The sequence below is a fragment of the Citrus sinensis genome, chromosome 5 (genome assembly GCF_022201045.2).
Source record: "Citrus sinensis cultivar Valencia sweet orange chromosome 5, DVS_A1.0, whole genome shotgun sequence".
In the NCBI taxonomy this organism is placed as follows: Eukaryota; Viridiplantae; Streptophyta; class Magnoliopsida; order Sapindales; family Rutaceae; genus Citrus; species Citrus sinensis.
In genome coordinates this window covers 22,186,864-22,204,108 of record NC_068560.1, presented here as the reverse complement: position 1 = coordinate 22,204,108, position 17,245 = coordinate 22,186,864, and the positions used below count along the sequence as shown (strand labels likewise).

The following is a 17,245-nucleotide window of genomic DNA, read 5'->3' as shown; positions in this document are numbered from 1 at the left end:
GAGTTTAAATTTGCACAATGACTAGTCATGTTGCTAAAAAGAAAAAGATTGAGATTGAAAGAAATTCATCATCAAATTGGTCCAATATCCACTTCCAAATTATATGACATGCTTAATATTGAATCATCTTCACTGTTGATGCGAGATTCTGGTGTCTACTCGTCTGCAACCAGGATCTCTCCTCAACTCCCGAACTCACGACCAACCTAGGATACTTCACGTAACTCTTCTAACCGAGCAGAGCTATGCCTCGTATGACTTAGCAGACTCCTGCGCACACAAAAACTGGTCATAGCACGCCGGAAAAATCCTCCTACGCTCAAGTCAGAAATTTAGGTTTACTTTTTGGGAAACTCGGCCACTGATCTCGTGGCCCTCTCATGATCTCTTAGGCAATGGAACACCTATGAGTGTTTCTCTCCTTTTTTAGTAAATGCTCTTATTTCTTAAGTTCTAGTGTAAAAGTGTCTAACCCCTTTACCTTCGTTGATTACCGTTTTATAGCCTTCCTACGAATCCGACGCCCCACGATCCATGTCCATCACCTCCCTCAGCTTACGGAAGTGGATGCCTGAATATTGTAGTTGCGGCTGAGTTGGTTTCGTGCCTAGATTCTCGAATAGGAGTGCACGTCTCGCTAACCGTTATAGACTAGGTCTGCCGACCCCGATCTCCAGCAGGAAAGGCTCTCGGCTCCTAGTAGGAACCCTGTTCGAATTATAGTCCAAAAGAGGATGTCCTTGTGATTGAGCATAGAATTCCTGCTCTTGGATATTTGCTACCAAACTTCACCTGTCTGCTCAATTACAAGGAGACCGGCTCCTCGTTTAGGGTATGGCTGGTTTGCGAGAAATACACCCTCAAACATTCACTGTGTGGATCAAATACGTTTTCGAATAGTGTATTGATCTACAATCTACTGCAACAATTTGTTAGGACCCTACATCAACAAATTATGGGATTAGTTGGTTTATTAACCCTAATACATCCGGACAAGTCAATCCTTTCATGAGAAACAAAATGACTTTTGCATCCCATGAAACACAACATACTAGGCTAGTTGAAATTGTGGATATACGCGGGTAACGTAAGCATGCTTTCACATTTTGAAAGATTTATTTTTTTAAGATTTAGTATTTTTGGGATCCTATTGAGATACAGGGGGTGGTGAAGATCTATAGATTTTAACTTGACAGCTTCCTATAACCAAAGATACACAACTATACTAAATGAGCATCATTCAATTTCAAAGTTATTCATTATAAATACTTAAAGAAAGAAAAATAGATACTTTGGTAATAGTAATACATTATACCTTTTCTCTTTTCCAAATTTGCTTAACCTTACTACAAGGCAAGCTGAGTTCAATTAGGTTCTCCAATTCAAAATCTGATGGCAATATTTTCAAAGGATATTTATGCCAATGGAGATTTCTCAATTCTATAGGAAGGTATTCTAAACCTTAGTGAAGTTGCACCCTGGAGCTTATAATTGGAACACCATCATACTCAGATATATAAAATTTCAGCAATCTAAAATTTGATATTGTTTTAAAGGCTCGATGAATCTAAACGTATGTCTCTCATCCTAGAGAATTCAAGAATATACTTTCGGTTGCATCTGTCAGTTCAGAAAAGAAGCAAAGAATGAGTTGGCATAAATTTTCTCAGGAAAAAAATCCTAAAATTTACAAAGAGCTCCTTAAATGAAGACAAAACCCGCACTCGCTAAACTCTTTTGTGTCATTTTAGTCTTCTTCAATCCCCCCCCTAAAACTTTAATCCAAGCGTTGAGTGTAAGTAAACTAAAATATGATTTTCGGATGCAAGTACAACACAATATGCCCATAAAAATGAAGAGCAAAAGTTAGAATCAAACCTCCAGCAATTGATATTTTGCAAACTAATGTTTGATTCTTCTGGGACTTAGGTAATTGTTTTGATGGTGCAGTTTTTGAATTAGATTACATAGCCTCAGGTACCAATACCATTTTCACCATTTTGTTTTTATTTCATCTTTTCATCAAAGATGAAGGGGTGGGAAATTATCAAAGCAGCTGTTAGATGACACCTGCTTCTAGACCTGCAAGTAAAACCAAAGAATGAGCTCCATTAGACATTAATTGGGAGGGAGGAATTAAGTAAATTAAATTAAATGAAGGACCTTCATTCTCAACGCATGCAGCCGGCTATTTTGTTACCAAGTTGTTGAAAGGAAGTAAATAGAGAAGCATTCAGATACCACTCTCCCAGATCGATATTCCTAGTAAGGCCAAGGTGTAGTTGTACCACTTGGCCTGTGGAGTTGCTGCACTCAACCCTTTCCCTTTGTTCACCTACCCAGTTTTGAAGTCTATAAGGGGAATTGAAGAAATGTTTAAGCAGCAAAAGATCAAATTTCTCATGCTCCAAACATCCCTCACTCGCCCCCCCCCCCCCCCCCCCCCAATATTATCAATACGAGAACTAACATTGTCACCATTTTGGATTTTGAGCCACCCATTCTAGCTATATCTCTAACTATTAAAAAACACACATTCTCTCTTTCTCTATGATTATAAATAACAAAAGGGCTCTATGTTATTTATAACAAACACATTTAACAATTTATACACTCACGCCCCAACTAGCTTTCAGTTGACTTCTTTGGTAGTCTTCAGCCTTCTCAAAGCCTTTTGTCATGCCTTACTTTCAGCCTTCCTTTCCATACTTGTCATTTTGCTTTAATTTAGTTAAATATAACTAATATTATTTAAATATATAATATTATTTATTTTATTAAATATAATTATAGTAAATTTAATAAAAGGAGGGTAAATATAAAATGAAACATTATTTTATTTAATACATTTAATTATATTAGATAAATTTAATATTATTTAAATTTTTAGGTTCCGAAAGTCCGAGAAATTAGGTCATTGTCGAGAAGATTCGCGGCTTTTGTTGTAAAAGTAAAAGTGGTAATTGTGAAATTATAGGTTTTTATCATGTTAGGTGTGGTAATTGTTAGTGAAATGTGTTGGATGTGCTTAAGTGGATTAACTTAGGTTTATGTTTTGTTAGTGGGACAAATGTATGCCTAAGATGTAATTAGTTTTATTTATTTGTGTGGTGTGGATTAATCATGTATTAGTATAAATAGAGAGGTGGGGGGAGGAACACACCTCTCCACACCTTATTTTCTCTTCATTCCCCTCAACTTTTTCTTCTCATATATTTTTGTAGTATGTTTTCAATAAATAAAATTAGTTTTATTTCTAATTTTCAAATACCATTTTTTTAGTTATGTATTTTTCAATTTTAATAATTTCATTTACTTCAAATATGTTTAGCTAAATACTAATAGTTAGGGTGAGGTAAAACTCTGAGTAGAAAAATATGATTTAATCAAATTCTATTTTTAATTATATAAATTAAATTATTTTTTATTTAATTTTATCTATATTTTATATTTTGAAATTTTGATTTATTGTAGACAAACATGGGAGTTTGGCACAATGAATTGTTAATATCTTAGTATAAAGTATGGTAAAATAGTATTTTGACTTATTGTAGATAAGTTAAGCTTTTACACATTAAGTACTTAATCCATAATAAAATTAATGGGAAAATAATTGTAATTTATACAATTAATCTTTTGGTCAATAAAATAAAAAATTTATTAAATTACATTTATTACTAGGAGTAGATCCATAATCCTAACTACTTCAATTTCATAGTTTTTCTTAAATTAAATTGCATGTATTTAATTTTAATTTTATTTTTTAGATAAACTTAAATAAATAAATTAAATCATTTTTCTGTAGATCGATCTCGGACTTCTCGCGATATAATATAACTAGCTACTTATACTTTAGAGTAAATTAAATACTTTAAAGTCGTGTTAAGTTTTTACCGCCGTTGCCGGGAGAGGTATTTATTTTGTTTTCTTTTTTCTTTCTTTTTTTACTTTTTGTGTAAATTTTCATTTACCTCCTTTTTCTTTCTTAAATTATGTTATATCCACAAAATTTTCTAAATCTCACCCACCCCAAAAATTCTAATTTTTGGATCATTCTTCTCATAATTGCAGTTTGACCACAAAATTATAGAACTTTTTGAATAGGTCCGTTGCCAATATTTCCCAAAATTCTCAATTTTAGACCAAGAACTTGAACTTCTTTGGACCTTATTTGGACTCAATAAACTGAATATTGATTTTAAAAATTACTATTAAAGCCTAATAATTTGAATTAATCACTTAATTGGCTGGTAATATTTAAAATTTGAAAAGAAAAAGAAAAAGAGTTTACACTTTGAGATAATTATTTTTTCTTTCTTTCTTCTTTTAATTTCTGTAATTTAATTTTCGCACTTATTTTATTTTTGGCATTTACTTTGTTTACAGCCTATTTAGTTATTTTAATTTTAGTTAATTACTTTTCAGTTTATTTATTTTTATTGCGCATTTTTTTCTTGCACATTTATCTTGTTTATTTAATTTTCATTTTCTTTTTAATTTGTGTAATTTTCATTTAGTTTTTTTTATTCATTTGTTTGTGTAACATCTTTACAATATAATTTCACACACCTCTCCACACATTTTCTTCTCTTCTTTCCCCTCAAATTCTTCTTCTCATCTCTCTTTGTAATACATTTTCAATAAATAAAATTATTTTTATTTCTAATTTTCAAATACCATTTTTTTAATTATGTATTTTTCAATTTTAATAATTTCATTTATTTTAAATATGTTTGGCTAAATACTAATAGTTAGGGTGAGGTAAAACTTTGAGTAGAAAAATATGATTTAATCAAATTCTATTTTTAATTATATAAATTAAATTATTTTTTATTTAATTTGATCCATATTTTATGTTTTGAAATTTTGATTTATTGTAGACAAACATGGGAGTTTGGCACATGAATTCTTAATATCTTAGCATAAAGTATGGTAAAATGGTATTTTGACTTATTGTAGACAAGTTAAGTTTTGGCACATTAAGTACTTAATCCATAATAAAATTAATGGGAAAATAATTATAATTTATATAATTACTCTTTTGGGCAATAAAATAAAAATAATTTATTAAATTGTATTTATTACTAAGAGTGGATCCATGACCCTAAATAATTTAATTTCATAACTTTTTTCAAATTAAATTACATATATTTAAATTTTATTTTTATTTTTTGGGATAATCTTAAATAAACAAATTAAATCATTTCTTTATGGATTAACCTCAGACTCTGAGCTACAATATAACTAGGCATTCTTGTATGTGAGAGTAAATTAAACAGTTTTAAGTCATGTCAAACACCATCATGCTCAGATATATAAAATTTTATCAATCTAAAATTTTATATTGTTTTGAAGGCTCGAGAATCTAATTAAACATATGTCTCTTATCCTGAGAATTCAAGAATACACTTTTAGTTGCATTTGTCCCTTCAGAAAAGAAGCAAAGAATAAGTTGGCATACATTTTCTCAGGGAAAAAAAATCCTAAAATTTATAAAGAGCTCCTTGAATGAAGACAAAACCCTCACTCATTCAACTATTTTTTTGAGTCATTTTAGTCTCCTTCAATTTGCCCCACCTAAAACTTTAATCCAAGCGTTAAGTGTAAGTAAACTAAAATATGATTTTCGTATGCAAGTACAACACAACATGCCCATGAAAATGAAGAGCGGAAGTTAGAATCAAACCTCCAGCAATTGATATTTTGCAAACTGATATTTGATTCTTCTGAGACTTATGTAATCGTTTTGATGGTGCAGTTTTTGAATTAGATTACATAGCCTCAGCCCTCAGGTACCAATACCATTTTCACCAATTTGTTTTTATTTCATATTTCCATCAAAGATGAAGGGGTGGGAAATTATCAAAGCAGCTGTTAGATGACACCTGCTTCTAGACCTGCAAGTAAACCAAAGAATGAGCTCCATGAGATATATTTGAGTTAATAAAATCCCTTGTTCCTCCTAATGGTTATAGACATTAATTAGGAGGGAGAAATTAAGCAAATTAAATTAAATGAAGGACCTTCATTCTCAACGCATGCAGCCGGCTATTTTGTTACCAAGTTGTTGAAAGGGAGTAAATAGAGAAGCATTCAGATACCACACTCCCATATCGATATTCCTAGTAAGACCAAGGTGTAGTTGTACCACTCGGCCTGTGGAGTTGCTGCACTCAACCCTTTCCCTTTGTTCATCTACCCAGTTTTGAAGTCTATAAGGGGAATTGAAGAAATGTTTAAGCCACAAAAGATCAAATTTCTCATGCTCCAAATATCCCTCACTCGACTCCCCCACCCCCCGGCGCCCTCTTCTAATATTATTAATACGAGAACTAACATTGTCACCATTTTGAATTTTGAACCACCCATTCTAGCTATATCTCTAACTATTAAAAAACACACATTCTCTCTTTCTCTATAACTATAAATAACAAAAGGGCTCTATGTTCTTTGGTAGTCTTCAGCCTTCTCAAAGCCTTTCGTCATGCCTTACTTTCAGCCTTCCTTTCCATATTTGTCATTTTGCTTTAATTTTCCACAGTTCTACCTTGGATGGTAATATTTAATTCGCCACGGATTGAGTGAACCGCTGGTCCGTTACCCACCCCACTTCAATATTAATAATAATAAATAAATTCTTCAAGCAATTGAGATTTGACAGCCACCCCACTTCAATATTAATATTAATGGGAAATCATAAATTCTTCTACAAATGAGTCATTATTCTAAAATTGTTATTTTAAAAACTTCAATACGGCCAGAAATTATTGTAATAGATTTCTGGTGTGGCTACCGAATCCGCGCGTTTTTTAAGATTTTTTTTTTCCAATCTTGTGTACCGTTCAACACTTATATATGCTTTGCAATTGATTAGTTAACAAAATAAAATTCTTGATCAGGTGTGCGGTAAAAAGAATTAAAAAGATTAAAAACCACTAATGAGTAACTTATTATTTTACAAAGCTTTACCTGGTGCTGTCAATACGGCTAGAAATTAAAGGATCCCCAGCATGATAAGGAATAATTATTATTCTAGATTTGTGCGGTGGCGAAGTTAATACCATTTTTTTTTGTTTTTGAGTGAGCTGAACTTTTTTTTTTCCCCTAATTCAATAAATTTTTATCGTACAATATAATTTTGTAAATAAGAAATTATAGATGCACCTAATAATGCGAGACAAAATAAACTTTACCTCTCAAAATATTTGTTCTAAATGTTATTTGAAATTATTTAGACACACATTTATTCACCAAATGATGAACAGACAAGAATTTGATGATGATTGAAGAGGTAACATAACTAATTAATATAAAAAAAAATTATATAGGTTTCAATAAAGATAATTTTGTAACTAAATAATTTTTTTTTCTGAGAAGCCCGGCCTTGCCCTCTCCAAAATTCGCCACTGAATTTGTGAGGTGATTATTGGAGTTCACACGTTTTCAATTTTTTTTCCGACCATTCAATAGTAATTAATTCTGCTTTTTAGTTTATTATTATTGTTGTTATTATTATTAACTCAGGCATTTATTAAAGCTCGAACACATAATCTAAACTTTGATATATTTTTCGCTGAGAGGAGTCAAAATTTGAGAATTATATGCCCATCATAACATAATAAACAACCGCAAAGTATCCTACGGAAACTTTCAGTGCACTCTGACAGCAGCTTTTGGTAGTCAAATAGTCTTGGAATCGTTTTTTAGCGCATATTCTTTTCGGTAATGTGATGAATTCATATCTAAAGAATCAAAACTATGATGTGAATTTGCTGCAAAACACTGATCCAAGACTATTCATTCATTATTAAACATATGATATCGTCCGTAAGACTGGAGAATGAATGAATTTGTTGATGATAACTCAGAAGACGGTTAACGGTTAAATATGCTATGTTGAAATGCACTGTACAGTCAATTAATTTAGTTAGGACTCTGTTTCTAGAAAACAGAGTATAAAAGATGACTAACTGTTTTGGGAGATGCTTTCGGAGGGACTTCTAGATGAAATTGAGAGAGAGAGTGTGTGAGAGGAACTCTGTAAAGTCTTCTCCAATTGGTAATCCCTTTTTGTTGCGAATAATAAAGCTTCAAGGTTGTTCATTTATTTGTACATAAGCAGGGGGAAAGCCTATGTATAGACAGCTTCAAATGAGGAAACTACACCTAACTACGCAGCAGCTATAATGAAGACATTGATGCATTAGCTTCCTGTTCCGTCTTCTTGGTCTTCGGGGAGGTTGGTAGCAGCAACTTTAATTGTTCAGAGCAAACACTTATCTTTCGTTTCTCATAAAACCTCGTGAGGTAATGCTTTAGATGACTGGTATGCAATATTGTCAATGACAAAATGTAATGTTGTATTCTGCTGATCAACATGTAAAAACTACATATTACTTGAATTAGTTTTTTTTTTTTTTTAATTTACTCAATTTCAGAATTTGTTAACGATGTTTGTACTTGGTTTTAACTCGATTAAAGCTCATGAAACTTAATTGATTAATTAATCATTTAGTTAAATTTATTCACTTTCATGCTATGGATCTTTGCTATAATTACAAATGCTTCATTATATGCATATGTGTGATATAATAGCCGAGTCTTACATAGCATTACACCAAATATGCCCCCCTCAGATACTAATTAATTACACAAATGTAATTTTATTCAATTTATTATTTAAAATAATATTTGAAAAAAATGGACTTGAGCAGAGCAAAGTAGAGATAATAAACAAGGGTAGATTATGCATGCGCCAAAAGATTTTAAAAAAGAAATAGAGAAAATATACTGAAAACAAGAAAATTGCGGGAAGCCACTCTTGTCTTTTACTTTGGACTTGAAGTCGTTCCAGGCGGATAATGTTTTCCTTTTAAATATTTAGAATTATATTGCGGCGCTATTTAAAATAAGTTATAATTTTCTTTAAATCAGACTATGATTACGGTACTCCATGGTCAGAGTGTCGTTAAATAATGCTGAGTCTATTGAGTCCTTTTCAAATCGATTCCACTGAATCTTGATGAATTAAGCACCAAGAAATTCAATTGAATTAAGAAACCAGAACTAAAAAAAAAAAAAAAGAAAAATTTACAGCAAGATTTGAAGGAAAAATTTACTCTCGTTATTGATCAACAACTAATGAAACATAAGTAGATTTACAGAAGACTTTGCACAGATCACAATGAAACAGATTCTATGCAAATTGACGAACAACTGAAGAAGAAAAAGGATCGTACAACAGGCACTGCTCATCAGCTTCTATTTATACTGATGTTTCTGGAAACGTTGTAACAGGTTATAACTAATTCGTGCCACGTCAGCATAAAATATCTACTAGACCCATTTAACTGAAGTCAATCTGCACAACGACTCTGAACTTCTTCATATTTTCCATTTCAGTCCACAGACTCAACTACACACGTCTCCAAAAATAATAAGTTATTTATTTATTTTTATTAATAAAATAAATTTTTATTAACTTTCGTTGATTTTGGTAGATTTTGTTTTTGAGCTGTTACTACACTGTCGGCTGGTGTGTCATCATATTCATACGTAGTAGCGTCATCAACCCTCTCATGACTTTGACAGCCGAAACATGTTTCATGGCACAAATAATGACAGATTTGTTTGAGGTACGGCGGAGATGCCTATTCAAATATTTGAAGCCAGCCCCTCCTTTTTATCAAAACCACAAGCAGGCTCAGCCGAAATTGTTTAACATTTTTTTTTTAAAGGGGAACAACTACTTTAGCTGTATACATCAAGAAAATTAGTTAACAGTTTATGTACTTAATTATTTATTTTGCCACACATTTGTAAGTTTTACTTGCCTTGAGCAGTGGTCAATGCTGCCGTAAAATTATTAGACCCAAAATAAAGTGTGATGAGGGACAGGAATTAATGTTCCCATTAGCTGTAGCACCTATCTTCCATCTCTAATTTTAACTTTCGATAGATGAAATGTTTTCAAATTCCTCAAATGTCCGTAATCTGCTTAATAACTGTAGAAAGTTAAAATTCATTGTCTAAATTTAATGTTAAGGTCAAACTCCCAATAAAAAAATTTATTTTCATTCAAAATTGTGATTGGATGGTAATCACTTTGTAAGAGAGATCTCCAAAAAATTTGTCTAATTGTTGTTCACTAGAAGGATTGTATCTTAGTGGTAACAATTATCTTGGTAGGATTCCATAATGGTTGGGTAATCTCTCAACATTACAACATTTTATAATGCCCAAGAACCGTATTCTTGAAGGTCTAATTTCAATGGAGTTTTATCAGCTTGATTCGCATCAAAGTTTAGACATTACAAACAATAATATATTTAGGAGTTTACTATCTTGCTTACATCCTCTCTCTATCACACAAATTCACTTATAAAAAAAAAAATGCCATACGAACATGTTAAAGAAGGTACATTTTTTAATTACTCTTCCTTAGGGACGTTATATCTTAGTTATAGCCACTTGAATGAAAGCATTCCAATTTGGGTTGCTAGGCTTTTGAAGCAAGTCACTTTATAAGTGCGTTTGAAATTGAGATTGGGCAGCTGTAACTTGAAAGTTACAACACTAAATTGTTTGGTAAACAATAACTGTTGTGGCTTGCAAGCTATATTGATATGATCTTTTACTTGTATTATGAAAAATATATTATATATTTTATAATTTTGTCAAAACTATTATTTAAAATTTATATTTATTACATATTTTTAACTCTTATTTCATAATTATAAATTTTTTTCCACAGTCGCTGTAGCTTAAAAATTACAAGAACTTAATCCCAAATAGGACCTATATTGACTCATAACAATCTTAAAAATGAAGTGTCTATTCAATTTTGAACCAATTACAATTGATAAATCTTTCTAATAGCAATCTTTTCAGCCATATTCCTCATTGCTTAGACAAGGAAACTTTTTTGATTGAGAGGGGATTGAAACAAGGAAAAAAAAAAAGACCAGTTTTGACTTTTATCAATCAGTTGACTGTTAAGAAAGTATACAAATATAATTTTGTCCATTGGACTGTTAGAAAATACACCCAGGCCAGACCCCAAGTCTTTCAATTTTCTTCCTTTCTTACCATATTTATCGTTCTGTTATAAATTTCCACAATTCCGCCTTTTTGTACACATGATTCATCACATACCCCACGGATCATGCTTTCAAATTAATTCCTTTCAATATTTACCACTGTTTCAAGTTTCAAAATCACATGCTATTATATCGCAACAAGTCCGAAAATTCATAAACAATCAATAATATATAAATCGATTGATTCAGTTAATTATTTATTCATATTGCAAAGATCGCCTCTATCAATCATAGTTTTCAGTGATTTTCACACAATCCTAACTATACTTAGCAATTGAGATTTAATCAACTATTTTAGATAGATTTACCTTGATGTTCAGGCCAGGTAGTTTGAGGAAATCATGCAATATCTTCCACATATTTTAGAAATCTTGTTTGATTGATAGAGGATTAAAACAAGATAATAAGATTGAATTTTAAATTTATCATTTAGTTGACAGTCAAGAAAATATACAAATATAATTTTACCCTTTGAACTGTTAAAACCAATGGAGAGGTAACGATGTTTAAAAGATAAATTAAAGTTTTGATATTTTTAAGAAATTAATTAGAGATTGTTATGGAGTAAATTGATGGTTACCCTTATAAAAAAGAAAAGTAATCTAATAATTTATACACGCAGGCTAGGCCCCAAGTCTTTTAATTTTCTTCCTTTCTTTCCGCATTTGTCGTTGGGTTATCAAGTTCCACAATTCTACCTTTTTTTGTGCACGTGAATCATGGCATACCCCGTGACCGTGAGTCATGATTTCAAGTTATAATTCCTTTCAATGTTTGCCACGGTTTCAAGTTTCAAAATCACATAGTTATACATCATAACAAGTCTGAAAATTCATAAATAATCAATAATATATAAATTTAATCATCAATTGAATCAGTCCATTATTTATTCATATTGCAAGCATCACCCATATCATTCATAGTTTTCACTTTTTAGTGATGTTCACAAAATCCTAACCATACTAACCAATTGAGATTTGATCAAATACACTTTGATAATATATTTTAAAAAACATATATTCTTCTATAAAAAGTCATTTTTGTGGGGTTAATTTCCGTAGCTTTCTATTAATTAATTTTTTCCAACTATTTTTAATGAAATTAGATAAGTTTACCTTTATATCTGGGGCAAGTAATATCAGTGAGTCATGAATCACCTTCCACACATTTTAGAAATCTTATCTTTTTTTAATTTTATATTTTTCTTTAATTTACATCTTAGTTCACATGACCAAAAATTAAGTTCTACGGGTTTTGCATTTTGTGGAAATTCAGTTTTTTTTTTTTTAATTTTGTGGAAATTTCGGTGGAGTCAATATGGGTAGAAATTCATAGAAGGATGTATCAAACTACTCAATTATTATTGTAGACTTGTAGGGCAGCTAGCTTGGTCCACACGTTTTAATGTTTGTTTACAGTTCAGCTTTCCATTTGATTAGTTAACAAAATAGAAACATGATTATCAATTTCAACTGTATATGTCTTTCATGCCTTAACTTTCTTCTTTTCTTTCCATATTTCTTATTTTGCTTTAATTTTCCACAATTCTACCTTGGATGATATATTTGATTCCCCTCGAATTGAGCGAACCGTTACCCACCCCACTTCAAGACTAATAATAATAAATAAAATTTTCAAGCAATTGAGATTTGACCCGCCCCACTTCAATAATAATGCTAATGGGAAATCATAAAATTCTTCTACAAATAAAACGGTTAAACATGCTATGTGTTGACATGCTCTGCAGAGTCATTTAAGTTAGTTAGGAGCTCCGCGAATCTTATGGTGAGTTTAAATAAAATTAAAATAAGACTACAGCTCATCCGGGACCAACAACAAGATCAAATAACGGTTAGTGTACGCCTAAACATATTGGGCAAATGCCTTCAACTCCCTACAGTTTGGCTCAAAATCTCACCAGATTCCTATAGTTTGTAAAATATCCCAACACACCCTTCCTTCTAACTTTTTTGGTATATTTTATAGTTTTATCTCTAATGAATTTGGATAATTCAAATAAATTACATTAATTCATATATATCATGCAAATAAGGATCCTGTATTTTTGCCCCGGGAACCTGATTAAATGATTTTCAAATAATTTTATTTGGCTGATCATCTAAGTTTGAATCTTGGGCCGAGGAGGTAGGGGCTTAAAATTTGATTGTGCACTAACCATCTTTCTACCTTTTAAATAATGATTATTATTTACGCAAGGGATTTGTTATGGTTAATTATTTTTACAATTATTAAAAAAAATATTTTTCGCTATCATTCAAATTTACACAATAACTTGTATTCACGTAAAACGCATTTTCTATAAGTGAAAATTTTGAATACCGATGGAAAATAATTTTTATTAGGAATATTAATGTTAATAATTGATTTTCTAAATTAAATTAGAAAATTTTGAAGCATTTCTTCATTTAATATAATTTATTGTTGATTAGCATATAAACATACAAAACATAATCAATCTAGTGTTGATTAGTATATATAAAAAATTAATTTTCTATATGAGTGAAATTGGATAATGCATTCTGTTTCCGCATTCACTTGCATAATCAGCCTCTTGAAGGAGTAACGACGTCGTAAAACTCAAGAACAAGGATTTGTTATTTGAACTTTTAACTTCAATCCACTTCATTTCTTATAAATGGATCAAATTAACTTGAAAAGAATATGCCTCTCCGTGATCATGTCCGATTGAGCTATGACTACATTGTTTTCTCATGATTCAATTAAACTATAAATACATTATTTTCTTAATCTTGTAGTTCACTGTACAGATTGGAATTTGGTGAGGTAGCTAGCCTAGTTCTAAAATCTAAAAGCTAGTTTACCCCTCTAAAATGTGAATTTGTATGTTTGCTTTCTTGATCATTTAGTCTGAAAAACTAAACCTGATATTGGTATGGCAGATTAATTGATTTATGAAAAATCATTGAAAATGTGAGGTGCTCGGAAATACTGCTACAATTTTCATAATGAAATTTTATTTCTTAAGCAAACATAATTGATACTTGAGAATTTTAACGAAGAAAAAAGTAATGAAAGTAACATTTTTTTTGTAATTACATGAAATTATTACTCAAATTACAACTCATATTACATGATACTATAACTGGTATTTACAAATCATACTATTATTGGGATCAAATTACATCAATACTTATGGAGCTCTGCCCAGATTTTAACTCTCACTAATATTCGAGAGATGTTTACTCCACTCACACTTGGGTAAGAGAAAAGAGTACATTTACTTAATTATACAATATAACTAAGGAAGGAAACATGAGACTATAACTGATATTTACAAATCAGACTATTATTAGGACCAACTTACATCAATACTTATTGAGCTCTGCCCAAGTTTTAACCCTCGCTAATATTCGAAGGATGTCTACTCCACTCACACTTAGGTAAGAGAGAATATTATCTTTATTCAATTATACAATGTAATTAAAGAATGAAATACCCCCACATTGCGCTTGTGGGTTCAAACTATTGCCCTCCAAGTTGGAGGGTAGCAGCCCTAACCACTCAGCCTTCTAATGAAACTAACATGTTAATTTCAATGATTAAATCTCCTGTGAATAAGGTTATGTACAACAAAATAGTAACGAAAAGTCATCCATATTTCAATAAAGATAAAACCACCAGTGTCGCCAACGAGGGTTCACATATACAACACCGACGATTACCAATATCACAATTATATAGAATGTTGTAAAAGTGATATAAAAGCTCTCCATGTCAATTAAATTATCATCTTGTCCGCTGCTAGTTGTGAAGCTTGGAGATGGCAAACTCAACATAGTGGAACGGCAGTGTTTTGGGCTTGTTGTTGCATTTAAATGTCACGAGACAAGCACGTGTTTTCACTTATAATTCATAAGCTTCAAAACGGCATCTGGTTGAAGTCGTTTTGGATATCATTTAAGCTACACGCGTGACGAACATGTGAGCAGTTCTTTAACCAAGTTCGTTAAAGCTGTTATGCACGTGTCGTTAGTCTGCTCAATCTGGGTTTGCTAGTTTGTCACTGACGCAGTTATGAAGCTGGCTAACAAAGCAGATTGGGGTCATCACTGTTAACAAACTAGACAGAGATTGAAGAGAGAGAGGGTCATAGCTTATTCTCTGAAATCACTTTTGTTAGCTTTGTAAAAAGATTCTTCTTTGATCATCAATATAATCTCACTGGAAAGCTTCTCCCTTGGTGTACGTTGTGTCATTCTTGGGTTCTTTGGCTGTGTTTGTTCCAATTATAGGTTTATATTCATTAAACTTGTTTCTTGATTCTGATTAATTATTCTTGCTAAAGATTTGATTGTTTCTGGATTCAATCATAAGTTGTGCGTATCGTATTGATCTGTTCAAGATCAAGGGCAGTGTTTGATCTCGCTAGGTTAATAAGAAGGTCAAATCACTACACTAGTTGAAGCTTCCGCCATAGTTCCAGACGGTCCATTTTCATTGCAGCTCTTACATTGTGCTGTTTTATTGTGAAATTTCAAAAAAGAGATGGAAAAATAGTTTTCGTCTTAAGTTGTCGCCAATGTATTGATAAGGTTAGGAGTCAGTATACATTCAGCTGTTGTATGCTTAAATCAGGCTATGTGGCAATGTGGATCAATATGAATGGTTGTGTGTGGCTTTATTAAGACAATCAAATGGCTATATTTACGGCAAGATATCTAAACATTTTTTTCTTATGAATAGAATGTTTGATGGTAAATGGAAGTAAACAGGGAATCAAGGTTTGCATCATTTTCACTTCTTAGAGCACCAGGCTATAGTAAACATTTGCAAGTTTAAGGCTGCAATCAATGAGCAGATCAATTGGCTTCAGTCTATTGTATGTTGCTGTCTCTTAGAAATTCTTTGTTCTGTATCATTTTATCTTCTTTTTGTCTTTATATCAGTTGAGCTATTACTTGTCTTTCTGGGTTTGTGTTATAGTGTGGAATTCAACGGGCTCTATGTACCACACCATGTTTGCATATAAAGCCTAGTACAATGTTGCTCTCAAGAGCCCTGCCTAGTAATTACTTATGAGTCATATTTTTCCTAATTTTGTCACTACTTGTACTTATGTATCAACCGATGAACAATGTCGTAATCAGAATTTTCACGGGAGAATTGGGGAATATTGCCCCCTTCAGAGTTTGAAAAGCCAGAGAATGGAGACTTTTTATATTGTATGGTACCATGGTATACCATGTCTGCCTTTCTTAATGAGAAAGTAGCAGATTCTCCTTCAATTTAATTTCTTTTTATTCCAGGCCAAAATCAGAAAATTTTCTTTTCACGAGCCATATTCTATTCTTGATGAACATTAGGTGGCAGTTCAAAACATGGATCCTCATAGTCAATTGTGTCGATGGTACGTGGGTGTGTCTGACATTTTTATTAGTAATTTTATTAGTCCCTTGAGAAATTCTTCTATTAAAAAAAATAATTTGTCCAAAAATAATTTTTCTACTCACAGGCCATGATCCATTCTTGATGAACATAAGTTGGTTGTTCAAAATGTGGATCTTCAAATCAAAATGGCAAAATTTTTTCATGATGATTCTTTAACTAAACAGGTGATTTTAGATTTCATTTCTTGTGTCTATTATATGTGGGTATGACTGACGTTTAAGGAATAATTACAGCAGTGCCCTAAGAGAATACAAAATATATTCAACCACTAAAATTAAAAGTCAATTTACTTATTTATTTTTTTATTTTATTCCATCTCATTCGAATTTTATAAAACTAGTGGGTGTGTTGTAGCTAATCTTATTTGTCCCTTTGAAATAACTGATAATACTTTAATCATCGAATGTTTAACAGACTCGTAACGTTACTACCACGTCAACAAACACGTAGTCTCAGCCGTTAACTACAACTGCATACCCGATACATATATAGAAGAGTACGAAGCAGGGCGAAGACAACATATTGATTGACTGGGGGCTCATTCAACGGCAATATAAAAAAATTTAAAAAGTAATAAATATATAAATTTGAAAGATTTATCATACTTCAATATATGTTTACAATTGTCCTTTCAAGTTTTCATACATTAAAAATGTTGCATTACAAGTTCATTATCAATATTATTAAATAAGTATTTTTCTATGTAAATAATTAAA

General features: G+C 31.4%; 2 protein-coding genes across 22 annotated transcripts in view; one reads left to right on the top strand and one right to left on the bottom strand.

Annotated features, from left to right (window-relative positions):
• Positions 1-17,245, bottom strand: part of LOC102613321 (receptor-like protein 15) — a 74,911-nt gene that overhangs the window by 16,965 nt on the left and 40,701 nt on the right. The window lies entirely within an intron of this gene.
• LOC107175196 (SH3 domain-containing protein 1-like) overlaps positions 1-17,245 on the top strand; it is a 76,440-nt gene that overhangs the window by 54,068 nt on the left and 5,127 nt on the right. The window lies entirely within an intron of this gene.